We start from the raw sequence: 16,055 nt of genomic DNA on the forward strand, positions 1-16,055 counted from the left end.
GGGCGGGGGCAGCCGGCGGAGGAGCGGAGCGAGGAGGATGCGAGTGCGGCGGCGCCGCCCCGGCCCCGCGCTGCGCTGAGCCGAGCCGAGCCGAGCCGAGCCGCCTCAGGTAACGGAGGGGCCGGAGCCCGCCCGGAGGAGCGGGGACGGGGGGATGCATGCATGGATGGATGGATGGATGGATGGATGCTTTGGCGGGTCTGCTTCCTTTGTGCGCCCGAGCGCTGCCGGGGTGCGGGGGCTCCCGGCGAGGGGAGGCGGCCGCGCTGCCGCGGGTCCCCCACGCCCGCACTCGCGGACCCCGCGCCCGCCTCCCCCGCCGGGAGCCGCGGCCGCAGCGCGGGCAAGGCCGGGGGCAGCGCCCGTGAGCGCCCGTGCGCCGCCCCTGCGTGCCCGGGGGTCGCCCGTGTCGGGGTCCCCCGCCCCCGCGGACGCCGGCCGGAGAGAGGGGAGGGGGCGCAGCACAGGGACGTATTTGTTGTCGCCGAACTGCGAAAAAGGGGAGGGGGGAAATAAATAAAAAGACCTTCTCTCCCTCTGAAATAAATCGTATAGGATTTGCGCGTCTGTGACAAAGGCCTCTTTCAGGGAAGAAAGAAGGGACGCACAAAATGCCCAAGGGTGGTAGGATGTGAAAAGAGGCTTGTTTCTTGTGTCTCCCCTAGAGCCTCTCTGTTCCTTCCCAGACGAGGCCGCTGATCTGGTGCCAGTTCCTTTTCAGCTACATTTGAGATTAGGGAGAGATACCAAACGCCACACCATGGGTGCCAGCGTTTTGCTGCGTCTGCAGAGCCACAGTGTACGTGTCGCCCGACCTCCTTAATAATGCTCCGTTTGGCCTCTGCTTCCTCGGGATCTCGCCTGATTTCTGCTCTGTGTGGATTCTGCGTTTGCGTGAGCTCTGGGAGAGGGCTGGCCAGGGAAGGGGGTCACTTTGTGGAAACAAGCCCATGATACCTTGGTCCGTTCAGCAGTGACGGGGAGGGCAGGGCTGAGTAAGTGCTGGTGGAGAAGGTTTGGGCTGAGTGGAAAGCAACCCTCTGCAGTTGCTCATCCGTCACTCTGATATGCTCTGATTCTTAAAACGCTAAATAACGAGTGACCAGGGCGGACCGGGCTTTTGAAATGCCCGTGAAATGCACAAAACTGGGAACGCCTTTGAGACCTTGTCATTTTCCTCCTTGTATACAACCTCCTTAACTCCCACATCCTTCCTTCCACCATCCCTGCAGCTGTAACACTTTTTAGGATCTCCTTCCCACCCCCCCCCCCTCCGTCTTTTTTTTTTTTTTTTTTTTTTTTTTTTTTTTTTTTTTTTTCTTTTTTCCTTTTTGTCTTGATGTCTTTTTAACTAGCGTTCTGGAAGCTGAGAACAGTTGCAGGTGAAGATCTGTTTGTTTATGTGCTGGTGGAGGAAGTGTTTTCATTAGGGTTGACTGGTCTGGTCTCCCATGAGGAGGAACAGTAAGCTAAGGGGACACTGTCAACTTGAAATCCAGAGAATGTGCGTGATGAATGGAGAGCTGTGTCCAATATTACACCCACCGTTGAGCTCCCTGCTGGAGATCTGTGGTTTTTATAAGCCTGTCTTCTGACTGTGTGGGTTGGTCATGCAGTGAAGGAGTAAAAACACACTTTAAACAAAGTCCTGTTAAGTGAACAAAGGAGTGCAGAAGAAAAATACCAGAGTGGGAAGGGAGGGAAGGCAACATCTCCAACTTCTCAGTTACATCCATTGCAGCCACTGCTTGACCCAGTGGGAAGCTGGAGGGGCTACAGTTCATTTTTACAGTTGCACATTTATTTAGTATCACTAAAGTGTTACTTTTGCCCCAGTGATTCAGGAGTTTTCAGCACCTTGATGTGCATGCTCCGAAAACTGGTAGCACTTGATGGATGTCAGTAGGTCAGTGTCTTTTCACAGCATAAGAACAATTTTAAGAATGGTATCTCTCGTGAAAAAGACATGGGTTCTTTCCTGAGCCCTTTCAACCCCATAAAGTTATCATTTTGATGAAAAAGAGAAAGATTGCCTAATTAATGCTTTAGAAATTTGTATTTTGTTGCTAGTAGGCTGCAGATTTGCTGAAATGTTCAGATGCTTCTTAGAGGGTGCCTGTAAGCATCCTTCCTGTCCACTTCCAGCAAATTACTGCCTCATCTGCGTGGCTTGTCTTTGGCAAAAGAAACAATTTTCAGTATGAAGTTGTCTGATGGTAGGCCACTGGCTGTGGTGTTTTGTGGTTTATGCTTCAGGCATGTTGTTTGAGAAATTCTGTGTTGCCTGCTGGTGAGAGACATAGTGGCATAAAATACCAGTTAAGTATAAAACTCTGAACAGCCTTCTCTGGAAATTATTTTGGTGTTGAGTAAATACATGTCATCAGTGATGGACAAATGACTTTGGCATATGGGCATGGCAGTCAGTATAAGCCAGAAATGAATAAGGCTGTATAAAGAAGTTGGTTATTAATCCTTTTAACAAGTGTCTTTAAAAGTTAGGACCTAGTGATGAATTTCTAATTCATATGAGTAAGAAAAACATTGCTGAGGAACTAGTTATTTTTGACAGACTACAACAGATTCCACAATACCTTTATGTGAAATAGCTAAATGGTGTAATCTGAAATAATGAGTGGAGTCTGATATGGTGAGGGCCTCTGTGACCACTGGCCCTGTGGCTTAGCTGAATATACTAATCTGGACATGGTGTCATCATTACTGATTTACAGTGCAATAAAATTGTGGCTGAGGTGAGTGAAAACTGCCCAGCACATTTGTGATGATTTCACACTGTAATATGGGACTGTAATATGTTATATATTATATCTACAATATCATATGTTTAATTGTGATAAGGAGAGTATAGAGCTGTTTGCCATCTTATGCCCAATTACTTTTATTTAACCAGCACCTTCACTTTTCTGTCTTGCTGCATTACTATGCTTTTTACTTCAGGGAGAGAAAGAGTTGGAGGCATGTGCTTTCCCTTCATCCTTCTCTCTGGGGTGCACATTAATATTTGATTCAAACTTGTTCTGTAAAGTTCTGCTTAATTCAGTTTGGGCACTACTTTGAATGTATAATAATGGTGTTTGTTTGTGTCATGGACAGTGCTTTGTAATTTGCTTTATGGGCAAGTCTGCTGCTGGCAGTGTGTATTGTCAAAGTGACCTTCCTTTCAGAGGGAGAAAACCAGTAACTCCTGGCCCTCTCCCACCCCTGCAGCTCCCACAGAAGTGTCTTCACAAGTCGTTTTGACCCATTACTCCAAAAACAGGACTTGAACCTACGAATCTAGTTCACCCGAGCAGTCTCATTGAAATCCAGCAATTAAGGATTCCTTTGGTGACAAAAGGCCTTGGGAGCTGTATTGTGCAAGTCAGCCATTTACTTGAGGCGAAACCCACAAAAGGGTTTGCGTGCCTCGGTGAGGAGCACCCTGAGCTGTGATCCCTGTAGATGTGGCTCTCCTGAGCCGGGGATGTGGCTGCTTGCGGTGCTGTGCTGAAGGCACTGTGCACCTCAGAGCTGCCTTCCCAGGGCCAGGGAAATGCTGCCAGGGCCGCCCAGTGCAAAGTGCCTCAGAAGGAGCTGAAACTTCAGGGCTGCATCTGCCTGCCTGCTGGGTGTCTCACTTGGTACCACGGGGGCTTAAGGTTAGCTACTAGAGGTTAAAAACCCTAACCTTCTTTTGGTGAGGTAGTAATAATTTATATTAAAAAAACAAAAAGAGAGAGAGCACACCGAAAACCCAAACAAACAAAACAAAGAAAAAACCCCAACCAGCTTTGCATTTCACTAGACGATAAACATGCAGGTGTAGAATTGGGATTTCTAGCATTTGCATCCTGTCATGGGTTTGGCCCTTAGTGCCTGACGTCCAGACAGAGAAATGACAGGTGCAGATGAAAAGGAAAGGTTGAAGCTGTTTCGGTGCATTTGAGGCGTGTGTGGCTCTCCTTCGGGAGCAAGCGCGGAGCCCCGTTAGCGTCAGCGCTGTGCTCTAGGGCAGCCTCACCTGCTGGCTCAGGCAGGGCTCTGGTTTCGGGCAGGTAATCTGCCTCCTGCTGTGACAGTGGTCACGTTAAACCTGTCTCTGGGAGGTGTCCCTGGGCCCTGAAACTGGAAACAGGCCTGACCTTACAGGAGTTGCAGTACCCTGTTGCTGTCCTTACCACTGGCTGCGGGAAAACAATCACATTTTGTAGAGCTTTTTTGGAACTTTAGTTCACTTGGAACGGAAACAAAATTGAACGGTATCACTGCTTTTACTGGGGGAGGTGAAAAATCATATTATTTCAAGTCAGTCAAAACATGATGCCTCATCTTGCTTCTGACTGTTTTAAATGGTAACTTGCTGTGAAAGCAAGGATTTCAACTCAAAATACTGCCACCTGTTTGGAGCAAAGTAGAACCTTTGACACCTTGACTTTTTACTGGATTATAAAACCAGCAGCAGTTTTGCAGAGCTTTAAGATGTCAATAGAACTAAATCATCTTGCAGAAAATGACTGTGGGATTTTTCCTGACCAGCTCTATTGCTTGTACACCGTGAATTTGAATGAATGTTTTTAATCCGAAAAAGCTATCAAAAAAGATAGCCTGGCAGTATCAACTGATTTGAATTAGAGGGTCCAGGTTAAATCTTTTTTTCCAAGAGGGAAGAGGACAGCAGATTAATTTTAAACTTGCCCTTCCTAAAATGCAGCTCCTTTTTTGTATAAGAGACATCCCAGTTTGAACGGATGATGTTGGTTATGACAAGGTGCTATGGGGAGATGTTACCCCACATCTTCCTGCCCAGCTTTTCCTGATTTAGAGAAGTCTTGCACTTCTGAAAGTTGCCCCTCCCACACTATAATTTTCTAAAGTATCTGTGAGTAATAATAAGTCCTTCTTGCTTAAGGGAGAAACCTACATTTTTAGAGCAAGTTCATTGATGTTCATCGTACTGAGATGTGTTTTAATGTGATGAACTCTACAAGGCATCTGCAATGTGAGAATGTTTTGATGAGAATGGGGAAGGTGACCCTTCTGTGCTTATTTGTTTTACTCTATTTTGTTGGATTTTTTAGGAGGCAGCAATGACTGGAGGCCTTTTCTGGCCTAGGAAAATTCTTTGTTCTCTCCTGCTTTAGGTTCCCTGTGGCTACAACCAGAAAGGAGGGATGTTGAGAAGGGGCTGTGAGTGATGTGTTCAGTGCTTTAAAATACAAAGGATCCCAGTCAGCGCTCCTCAGAGGAGCCAGAGACATTTTTAATAGTATTGAATCCTGTGCTGTGAGAGCAGCTAGTCTGCTCTCCCCAAAACAAAGGCACTATCGCCGACCAGCCCCAAACAAAAAGACTGCCTCACATAGCTCACTTTGCTTCACAGCTCTTTGCATGGCCTCTGGAAGATCATCTGCACATCCTCCAAGCGGCTTGGAGGAGCTCTAAAAGACAGATCAACATCTAAAGCTTTGGCTGTGTAAGGATGATTATAACCTAAAATTGAGACCTTACATTTCAGACAAAATGCACCATGAGTACTAAAGCCTCCATAAATGCTTGGAAAGTACAGTTTTATTCACCAAAGTGTTGTTGCTCGCAGTGGTGAATTTGGAAAGTGTTTTGAAGCTGAAAGTGATGATAATGGCACCAGGACAATGTATGAAGAAGGGGAGGAGTAGCAGGGTGGAGGGACATTGAACAGACCGAGGGAAGAGCTGACTGAAGCAGGCAGAGGGAGCTGCCCTTGTGTGTGTATGATTGAGGATATTTGCTTTAACAGAAAAGAAGTGTTTGGCACCACTTTAACATGAAAATAACTCTTGTTTTAGTGATTTGGGAGGAGTAAGGAGGAAACCTCAAATGATTGGCTTGGCTTGCATGAAATATCTTCTCTGTTTAAAATTGTCCTTTTCCTCTTGGCTCCAGTTTTCCTCTGTTAACAGATTTGACCAAAATAGTTCTCGATCCTTTTTGGTATAGTCCAAGTTGAAAATATTTTTGCCAGATAATCTCAATCAGGGCAGGTCTAAATTTGCTATATGAAGCCATACAGAGAAGTTAAACAGGCTGTGAAAATGAAGATTAATATTAAATGCCCATTCCGGTTTGTAATTTTTTAAAGAAAAACTTCACCATTCCATGAGAGTTCCCTATTGACCTGTCTGGTGATTCCTAGCATCCTTTTTCTTTACAATTTCAATTATTTTACTTGTTGGGGGTGGGGAGGGGGTGGGGTTGGGTCTTTTTGTTATGCTGGTTCTTAGCAAATAAACTTTAACATTCATTTGAAGGCTTTTTTATTGTATTAGTAAAGACCTTTCAACCTCCCTTGTTTTTGAACAACCTGTGTGTGAAAGAGCACTTTGCGTAACGTTGATCTTTGACTTGCAGCTGTACCACTTACAAAAAAGACAGCTCTGAAAGTTTTCCTGGCATGACTTTGGAATATCATGTATTTCCGCTGATAACAATGTACAGATAATTGTGTTGTGTTGGGGGTTTTTTTATTATTTTTTTAACATGTATGTTGGGTTTTTTCCCCCGTTGTACCTGACCTTTAAACCAGAGTTGCTCTAGGGCTTATAGCTGAAGTTGATGCTCTTGCCCAGAGTAGTTGAGGAGAATTGTTGGTTAGTTCAGAAGTTCTCCAAGTTCACCACAGTGGGTGATGAAAGTGCTGGGCACATGGCTTCATCCCATACCTGGTCATTTCTTAGGGCTTAGCAGAGAAGACCAGCTCATATTCCTCTTTGGAAGGCGGTGATGATTGTGTCCTCCAGCCAGCTGCTTTCACCCCAGGGACGGAGAGGGGAGAGAAGGTGTAAGCAAACTTAACTCTCACACCCTTAAAAGAAAGGCTATTTGTTTGTTCTTGGGACTGGTTTTTCTTTATGGGCACCCCTCACTAGGCAGCTATGATATGGTTTTTTCCAAGAAAAAAGGGCATCTCTAAGACTCCGTATGAAAACCTCTGTTGTCTGAGCAGGCAATTAGACTGTTTCTTGTCTTAAACTGTAAATGCTCAGTTTTTGTTCTTGGTGATGAGGTTAATGGTGGAGGGAGATTATTATGGTGAAGTTAATGACCTCTTGCATGTTTTAGGACTTCCTGTGAAGAGGACGTCTTGTATGCTGTCCCTGTATGCCAATAAATTTTGAATTACAGAGAGGGAGCCCATATCCAGCAACATTTTTGTCTAAAGACCAGTAAAAATGCCAGTTCTGTTGCCTATCTTCTTCTCTGGGAAATAACTGAAAACTCCTAAATTTCCTTCTGGGGTTCATCTGTGAGATAGCAAACAGATTATGAAATTTTTTGGATGTTATCACTCTGTACAGCATTTAAATTGGTGATTTCATCAAGAAACACTCTCAGTCCCATTTCCAAATTAATTGAAAATGTTTTGCTGGTTTCTTTCTCTTCAAGAAGGAATAAAACTATTTAAAACTAATCTTTTGAACAGCACAGTGTCTGATCTGTAAATTTTAATTTACAGTCTTTAGCTAAATATGCAGGCCTTTCTTTCCAAATATTAGATTTTCCAGGTATCTTTGAGTGGTCAGTGATTTTTATATTCATAAGACCTCACACTTTGGACTTGTGAAGAGAAATAGCTATTGGATTTTTTTTTAATATCTCCTATTTTATTCAGAAAGGCTGAGGCAAACCATATTTAAATGGAGAAAAAAGTGTTTAATGAAACCCATTGTATTAGCTGTATTCACTGTTGAAAAACTTTATAAGCCCATCAGCCTACAACTGGGATAAGATCAGTGCAGGGGCTGACAAGCTGAAGAGCCAGATTTAACTCTCAGTATAGCATTGGCTTCAATTTCTTTTGAACACCTCTCTAGGAGTTTCTCTTTTGCAGGAAAAGTAGTGAGCCCAAAAATTTGACTGAGAAGAGAGCTGCTAAATGTTGTGACCTTGTGGAAGAAACATCCCCTAGATTTGAAGGTCGGAAGTGACCTTTTGTGCACGGGGGGAGGTAGAAGACAAGCATTGACTGTCTTTCTTGCTTAGGGCAGCATTACTGGCATGTCTAAAAACTGCAGAACTCCTTGTCCTAATGTTCAAGTGGGGCTGCCAAAAAGGAACAAATAGGGCTGCAGATAAAAGTGTGCAGGGAAGACTGTGTCCCTTCTCCTCCTCCTCCTCCTCAGTCATGGCAGGCGGGGTGGGGAGAGCATTGCTTGATGACTCAACATTCACAGAAATTTGCTGTTTGCCCTGTAAAAAGTTTTAAAAATTCTTGCATTTATAGAATTTTTTTTTAATCACTGACCATCAGTGTGATTCAGTGACTTCTTTAAGGGTGACATAACCTTGTCTCTGCCCTTCCTTACATTTTCAGCAAATCTTAGTTCAAAATCATGAGGTTACGTTGTTTTGGGGTTTGGGGATTTTTTTCCTGCCCCTGCAGTAGAGTTAGTAGGCAGTTCTGCTTTATGAAGCTGAGTGTATAGATGTAGGTGTTAAACGAGTCAGCTTAATCTTGCTTTTGTGGTCAACTCCTCCATGATTTGTCACGTCAGTTTGTGTCTTGCAAAAGATATCTGTCATCCCTTAGAGCTGGTGTGGCACAGCAGGACTGTGCTGAGAACAATCTGCATTGCTTTGGTTTTATTTCTTTGGCTAGAGGAGGTGTGGGACCCAAGATACACAAATGTCTGCATGGCAGTAATGCCAAGGTGGGCAGAGGAGCTCACATGTGAGATTCAGGAGAGCCCCAGCAGCCCAGAGGAACACTGTGCTCACGTTCCTGCACTGCTTCCAGGACCACCGTGACGTGTTCCTGGCTGCTGTGAGTGTATCTGTGGTGTTGTAGGGGCTGTGCTTCACTTCTTGACTCAAAAAAAGGAGAGACAAGAGAGCAATGACCAGAAAGAGTGAGCTAACTAGATGAATGTTCATTTTCATAGCATCAGACTGCTCAAACTAGTTTTTTTTAAAGTTGTTTCTAGACTTATTATTTTTTAGTATTATTGGTATTGTTTTTTTTTTTTTTTTTACATTATCTGCCCCATGAAAGACAAGATTATATTATATTAATATGTTCCATTGGAGCTTCATCATACCCACAGACTTTGAGGTGACACAGTGCTATGATGATATGCAATGGTGCTGTGATAGTATGCAATATTTATTTTCAATCTACCTTATTTAAAGAAGGATGCATTCAAATTGTATCACTGTAAGAATTGGAGAATAATTCTTGATGAGTGAGGTCTTACCAAAGTAAACTAGTGCAGAGAGCTTGTGGTTCAGGTTTAATTTTGAAGTTTTAATACATGTCTGTGGATTTCTTAATGTTGTTGTTAACACTGTCTTTCAAAAGTGAAATATCACAGAAATATTAAGAAAATGCAAGTGTAAGCAACTCTGCAAAGGGAATAAAATCTATTTGCTGATAATGTAGGTACCCCAAACTGCGATAAGAATTTCTTCCATAATCAGCAGTTACCACTGTGAGGTATTATTTCCGAGAAAATGTCTTGAACATGGCAGTCAAACCATGTCATGTAGATTTACTTCATGATTGTTGGTATGGGAACTTGCTAAACATTTTTAAATTGTGACAAGTGTGTACCTTTGAACTCTTTCACACCATACTTTAAGAAGGGGGTGGGGGACAATGGGGAGAAAGGCCTAATGTTTAAAGGAATGATCACCTATGGCTTTTTACCCAATCATACTGTAAAAATCTATTTTCTGTAATTGATCTCTCTAGAGATAACAGATTTCTTTATAGAAGTATTTTCTTATTAGCTTTTTCATTAAACTGCTTTTTAATAATTCTTCTAACATCTCTGAGGTGAGCTGTAGGCTTGAAGGATTTCATCTCCCTGAACAGAATAGGGGTAACTTCAAAGCTGGGGCCTCATCCAGGCAGGTTTTGAGTATCTTCCAGAACAGACTGAACAGACCCAGCTCTCAATCTCGCCTTCATATGTCAAGTGCTGCAGCAGGTTTGTGGACATCCACTGGACTCACTCCAGTACGTCAGTCTTTCTTTTCCCAGGACTCCCAACACAGACCGAGTACTCCAGATGTGGTCTCACAAATGCTGCAGAGAGAGGAATAATTTCTTTGCTCCACCTGTCAGCTAATTAAATTGCTTATTTGGTGCCAGATCTTCAGTTGCTGCCAGTTATCTTCATTTCCCTCAAGCTGGAGCTGGTGGAAACTTTCTAGGCTCTGAGGTGGATTGGTCACCTCAAAAAGAGCTGGAGCAGTGGTGGTCCTCTGCTTAAGTTCCACGAAGGAGGTGACCAATCCAGTGTTTGTGTACAGAAAACTGCAAAGGTTTTCAATTTCCCTCTAGTGAATTTTTTGCACCAGTCCTTCATACTTCATACTGCAATATAAGCTGAAGCAGCAAGATTGTATCGCATTTTGGTTAAAGCAGTGAAGAAAATGCGTAGTAAACAGCATATGCAGAGATGCATTGTGTGTATTCTATTTGTTTTCCTGGCAGTACTTTGGCTATTAGCTATGTTACCCTCTTTAAAGTTAATGTTTGGTAGCAAATGTGAGGATTGAAATAAGAGTTGTGCCACCCAGGTGAGCCTCACGGGAGCTGTGGGACAAAAATTTGTGCTTAAAATTTTATACCCAGAAGGTGTTTTCTTCTCCACTAGATTTCTGAGGCTCTGTCATTGTGAGTGGGCTGTTATAGGAGTCTGACCTACTACATGTGATTTGCTGTAGTTTGTGTTTTTTAAGGTCTAATCTTCCTACACTATTTGATTATTTTTTTCCAAACACACACAAAATGAAAATTTCATGATTAGTGGTTTAAGTACTGAAATTAATATTTGCCTGAAAAAGCTCAGAACAACTGGAGTACAAGAGAAACCCCCAACCATCAGCAAGCCTGTGCACGTGGGACTTATCCTGCAGTTGTTGCTGCTTCTAAGAGTGTGTAGTTCACATCACTTAGCTCAGAGGTCCAGTGTGGGAGATCAGCTGGAGGTGTAGATTTTATACCTGCATGTACCTGCTTTAATGTGTAATATATTAATGTTTAGTTTAGGAAATTCTGGCTCACAGGTAACTGTGGCAGTGTCTGAGGTGTTGAGTGTGCGCTGTGTGCTGCCTGCCTGACTGGTGGTCAGGGAGATGGCTGGTGTGCCTGCTTGTTGTGCTTGCAGGACCTCCTTGGTATCTATTCCATCAGAGAAAAAGGAAGCCTTAACAGCCCATGGGTGTAAAAGGAAGTGGTAGAGAGGTTTAAGCAGGGGAAGGTCACCAAGGGAGAGGAAATGTCAGGCTGCTCTTTTTTATTTTATTTTATTTTTTTAATTTAACCTTTAATATTTATTCCCACCAAAGAAGTTGTTCAAAGTCTCCCATCCTACTCTGGCTGTTGCTACCACTGTTTTCCTCCTCTGATCTCTCTTAGGGTGTTTGTTCTACCTCTGTGGCACTGGCTATGGCTGACAGAAGCTCTTTTAGTGGTCCCTCTTTCATCTAGTCTGTTCCCACAACCCTGCTTACAGCAATCCTGTCTTCATGTTTGCTTACCTTGGTCTTCACTGCTCACCTTCCTTGCCTCGCCTGCGAATCCTCTCATCTCCCAACCCAAATGAGCTGTTTATCCCTGAGCTAATGGGTGTTCACCATGCTCTGATCATAATGTTGCAGAACTGCTTATATTCACAGTGATTAAAAAATAAAAAGACTTTTTTGCCCAGCCCCAGAAAATTAGTTGTATTTTTTTTCACTCAGTACAGTTATCACTGCAGGATGAGTTGTTTGCAGCTCAGAGTGAGCAAGAAGCCCCTCCTGGTTTTGAAACAACCCTTAGGCTGCACAGCTCATTCAGGTTACTGCGGCATTGTTACAGAGCAGAAGGACTTTGTGCAAGAGATATTTCAAAGTGGAGGCTTACTACTAATCTGATCACTGGTTTGTGTGGACAAATGGGGAGTTTTGGCTGCTCACAGTAAATAATGGGCACACACACACCCCCTGACCCCTTGGGGACATGCCCTCCCCAGGTACTATTGGCAGTGCTGGTGAACAGCTCTTGCTGTTCATGGCCACTCAAGTGAGGCTCACCAGCTCAGAAGGGTGCATGCTTTTATTTATTTGCTTTTATTTAATCAAAAACTAGGGTCACTTAGTCCAGTATTTAAGCTCTCGTGGGGGAGAGAGTGAGAGTTGAAAGCATTCAGAATTTTTGTTCCAGTTTTGATTTAAGTCGTGTGAAGAGCCTGCAAGCTTTCCAGTGTTTGGTTGCAGCTTGAGTAAAATAGTTCCAATGGGAAGATGAGTGGGATGTGTTTCAACTCACATTTAATACTTTTTTAAATGGGCTATGAAAGATTAAACTTAGGTTATTGTCAACAAGATAGAGAAGTCAAATACTTCTTTTCCGAAGAGTGTTTCTTGGTAGAAACTTTGGGACGTGAGGCAACAAACATCACTGAGTGCAGGAGACCAGTACCTACTCCAGACAATGCCAGCACCTTTAGTCTTCCACATCCTGGCCCTGAGTAAAATTTGGATGGTGACAAGACCGGAAGCCAGTGTTACCAATCTTAAATATTTAAATACTTGAGTGGTTTTGGAGGAGAGAAAGAAGGAGTGGGAGTTTAGAGCTAGAGATATTACATATTCATTTGGCCACCGAGGTCCAAGGTAGTGTGGTAGCTGCTGCTGCTCAAGATCTCAAAGGTGACTGTCTTTTTCTTATGGAATAAATGTGTGTGTACTTGTCAACACCTTCTAATTAGATCTAACACATTCAAATTGTGTTGGAGATCGGCTCCACCAGTGTGACTCAGGTATTTTTAATATATATATCTACTTTGATTGCTCTGTCTGGAAGACTAGTTGTTAGAGTTGATTTGTGGCTGATCTATGCTGTTTTTAAATTGCTGATGCATAAAGGGGTGTAGTAGAGGTTGATCCTAAAAATATTCTTAATTTTCTTATGTTAATGCTGGCATATGTTTCTAAGCAATACACTGAATTCTTTGTATATTGTTTTTAATCTCTTTAAAAAAAAAAATTAAACACGGGAAGTCCTCTATAAAAGGAGGGGTAAGAGATGGAGCATTGCTCAGTATGATGCATTTAACACTGTTTTCTCTTCCCTGTTTTGCAATACTTAAAGCATTATCAGTGCTGTCCAACTGAGTCCCCATGCCCTCTTCCACCCCAACCAAATCTCAAACCTTCCTGGAGATACAGATGCCCTACTGGATAACTGACCTTGGCTGTTCAAGTACACTGCCGGCCTGTGTACAATATGTTTATGAACCAAAAATGTCAGAAATGGTCCTTTCATGTTATAGATGTGAGTCAGGTTTTTTTTCTCCTCTTCCTGTGACTTTATTCTCTGACAAGCGTGTGGTGGCTTACTGCTTGAAAAGCGGTGCCTTGGGGTTTCACCCAGAGCCCATCAGGTATTGGCTGCTCTTTAAGGTGCCTTCTCATTCCCTCTGGTTCTTTGGTGTAGGAATTTCCAATGCCCTTTTGTCAAGAATTACATTTTAGGAACTTAAAAGAGCAATTACTACATATGCTAAAGAGGCAAAGTAAGGCGTGCACTGTATTAAAACAAAAGGATTGGGAGGATCTCAAATAACTTTATCTCTGAATCATAATTTTGCAGACTACTGATATGCTTAAATCTGAGCGCATGCCACATGCTTAGACTAGAGGTGTAGTAGCTGCCATTGCCTGTACATATAGCTAACTGGTTTTGAACACTTTTTCTTTGAGTTTTGGTTTCTGGGGGAGTGGGAAAACATGCTGAAGATATCTTACCTCTTTTTGACTCAAAGGGAGAGAGGGGATGATGATTTATATTAATTAGCCATGGCTAAACTCAGAAGAAAAGCAGCATAAACCTTCTTGGCAGTAGTTTTGTTGTGTTTTCAGGGCATTGTTTTCTTTGCCTGATGTTCACAAGAAACTGCTAACCTAATTTTGGTATTCCTGTGAGAGCTCATTTGTGATGAGTTGCCAGAATTCCTCAAATAAATTTTAAGTTCCTTGTTGGCACGTGTGATCTGGGTTCCTTTGCTTCAGTTTTTAATACCAGTTCTTTTTTTTTTTTTCTTTTGCCTGTGTACAAATTTGCATTGTTTAACAGAAATATTTATCAAGCAAACTAAGAATAATAGGAAGTATAAGACATTATTTGGATTTAAATAATGAATATTTGAAGATTTGTGCCACTTTTATGGCTTTCTGAAACCGTACCTTTGGTCTCCTGTCTCTGTAGTGTGAGGGTACAGCTGTCCGTGTATTGCAAAATTTGAAAAGTATTAAGTAGTACAGTGAGGCTTTTAATATAGAAAAGAATAATATTAAAAGCATAGATTTTTGTATATTTTGGTTTTTGTAGACATTAGCCTTAAGCAGTTTGTTCACTTGTCCCTCAGACTTGGAGTCTTTTGATGTCTCAGAGTAAATTTGAAGATGATTGTGAATGATATTCATGACCAATGTTTTTCAGAAGAGGCAGGTGTGTCAAGGAGACACTGCTTTTAACCCTCCTGAAGGGACTCCAGCTTGGTGCTTGTGGATGTCAAACACCTGGATGCTGCCAAACCAAGTCAGTATGTTTGCTCTGCTTGACTAGCCATAGCTCTTCTCTCACCTTTTCAGGGTGGCAGGAGACATAGAGCAAAAGGGAAGGTGAAAGGGAAGGCTCCATAACACAACTAGGAATTAAAGGAGAGAAAAGGAGGATGCATTAGTAAGAAACAGAGTTTTGTTGGCCCAGGGATTACAACTTGATATTTAAATTCAGTGACCCTTGTTTCTAGGAAGTTCAAACTGAAGCTGCTTAATACCTGAAGTAACGAATTTTTTTATTATTGTTTTTCAATGCAGAATCTTTATCAGTAGATTTATTTACCAGGCTTTTTTAGAACAAAAGTAACCCAAGCCACTTGAACTCACAATGCTCAGTTGAGGACTTGAAAACCTGATAGCCAGTTTGCCTTCTAGGCATACCCAGCAATCTCCCAGACTTGCTCTACCAGCCAGTCATGGCATTTTAGTGACATTACTTGGCTGCATCTGTGTCTCAGTAATGTTCCTCCTCAAGTTTGTTGGAAAAAATGGTTGACTGGTGTGTAACCAGAAATAATGCCTTACTATATTTAAATTCACATGGGTAGTACCCGGAATGTGTAATTTTCAGTCTCTTCTTCCATACAAAAGATGTTTCATTTGTATCCCTTTCATTTTCCAGAAGTTCAGGAACTGTCTGCTTGATCTCTTTAAGGTTTTGCTGGTTTGATTTCAATGACAGTTATGGAAACTACTTGGTATAAGAAAATGTTAGGGGTGAATTGAGCAGAAGGGGGAGCAGACAAAACTTATCATTCTGTTTGCAGGCTGAGGTTTCTGTGTCTGTGCTTTAGTCTAGAAGTTTTGGCTAGGGCCAGCCCTTTCCTCTGGGAGTATCGTGCTCTGACATTTCATATTTGTTCTGCATTTTCAACAGCAACAAAGGTACCAGCCAACATGCTGCTTTTTTTCTTTATGTCTTCTGCTTTTACTGGAATTGAGATAAATTTATCCTCTGGAGAAAAAGAAAAAAGAAGAAGGGAGGGGAGAGGAAGAAATATATTGCTGCAATATTGGGTGCTGAGAAACTTGGTGTTTCTTGAGACTTCCTGTTAAGCATTGAATGGTTTGTCAGTTTTGTTAACCACTCTTTTTGTGAGTAAGCATCCTGCATTAGGTCTCATTGAGTAGAACTGGACAAGTTGTGCCACATTGGCTTAAACTGATATTATCTTTTATTAAACTGATACAGTGAAAAGGATTTATCTGCACATGTGTGAGCGCTAATAGATTTGTCCAAGATTGGACAGGATTTTGGGGTCTTTTTTGCTTGGTTCAGGTCTGGTTTGGCTTTTTATGCCTTATTGGTCAGGGGCTTGTCCTTCTGCCAGATGCTGCGGAGTTGGACACTTACTGGTTGCTGTGGATTACATGGTTTGTGTTGGGTTTACCTTCCTGTAGGCTGCTCACACCTAGGCAGCTTGCTTTGGCTGGGGTGTTGGCCTTGCTCCTGGTAAAAAGGG

The 16,055-nt window shown here is 42.6% G+C and overlaps 1 protein-coding gene across 3 annotated transcripts in view; it reads left to right on the top strand.

The window, feature by feature from the left end:
- Window position 1: 1 nt before the first annotated feature.
- The window catches only part of FYN (FYN proto-oncogene, Src family tyrosine kinase), a 137,813-nt gene continuing 121,759 nt past the window's right edge, over window positions 2-16,055 (top strand). For all 3 annotated transcript variants that reach the window (XM_041414883.1, XM_041414881.1, XM_041414882.1), the window contains exon 1: window positions 2-109. The gene's annotated coding sequence lies outside the window, so the exon portion shown is untranslated. The remainder of the gene's footprint in view (window positions 110-16,055) is intronic.

Source organism: Onychostruthus taczanowskii, unplaced genomic scaffold (assembly GCF_017590055.1).
Source record: "Onychostruthus taczanowskii isolate IOZ18803 unplaced genomic scaffold, ASM1759005v1 scaffold48, whole genome shotgun sequence".
Classification (NCBI taxonomy): Eukaryota; Metazoa; Chordata; class Aves; order Passeriformes; family Passeridae; genus Onychostruthus; species Onychostruthus taczanowskii.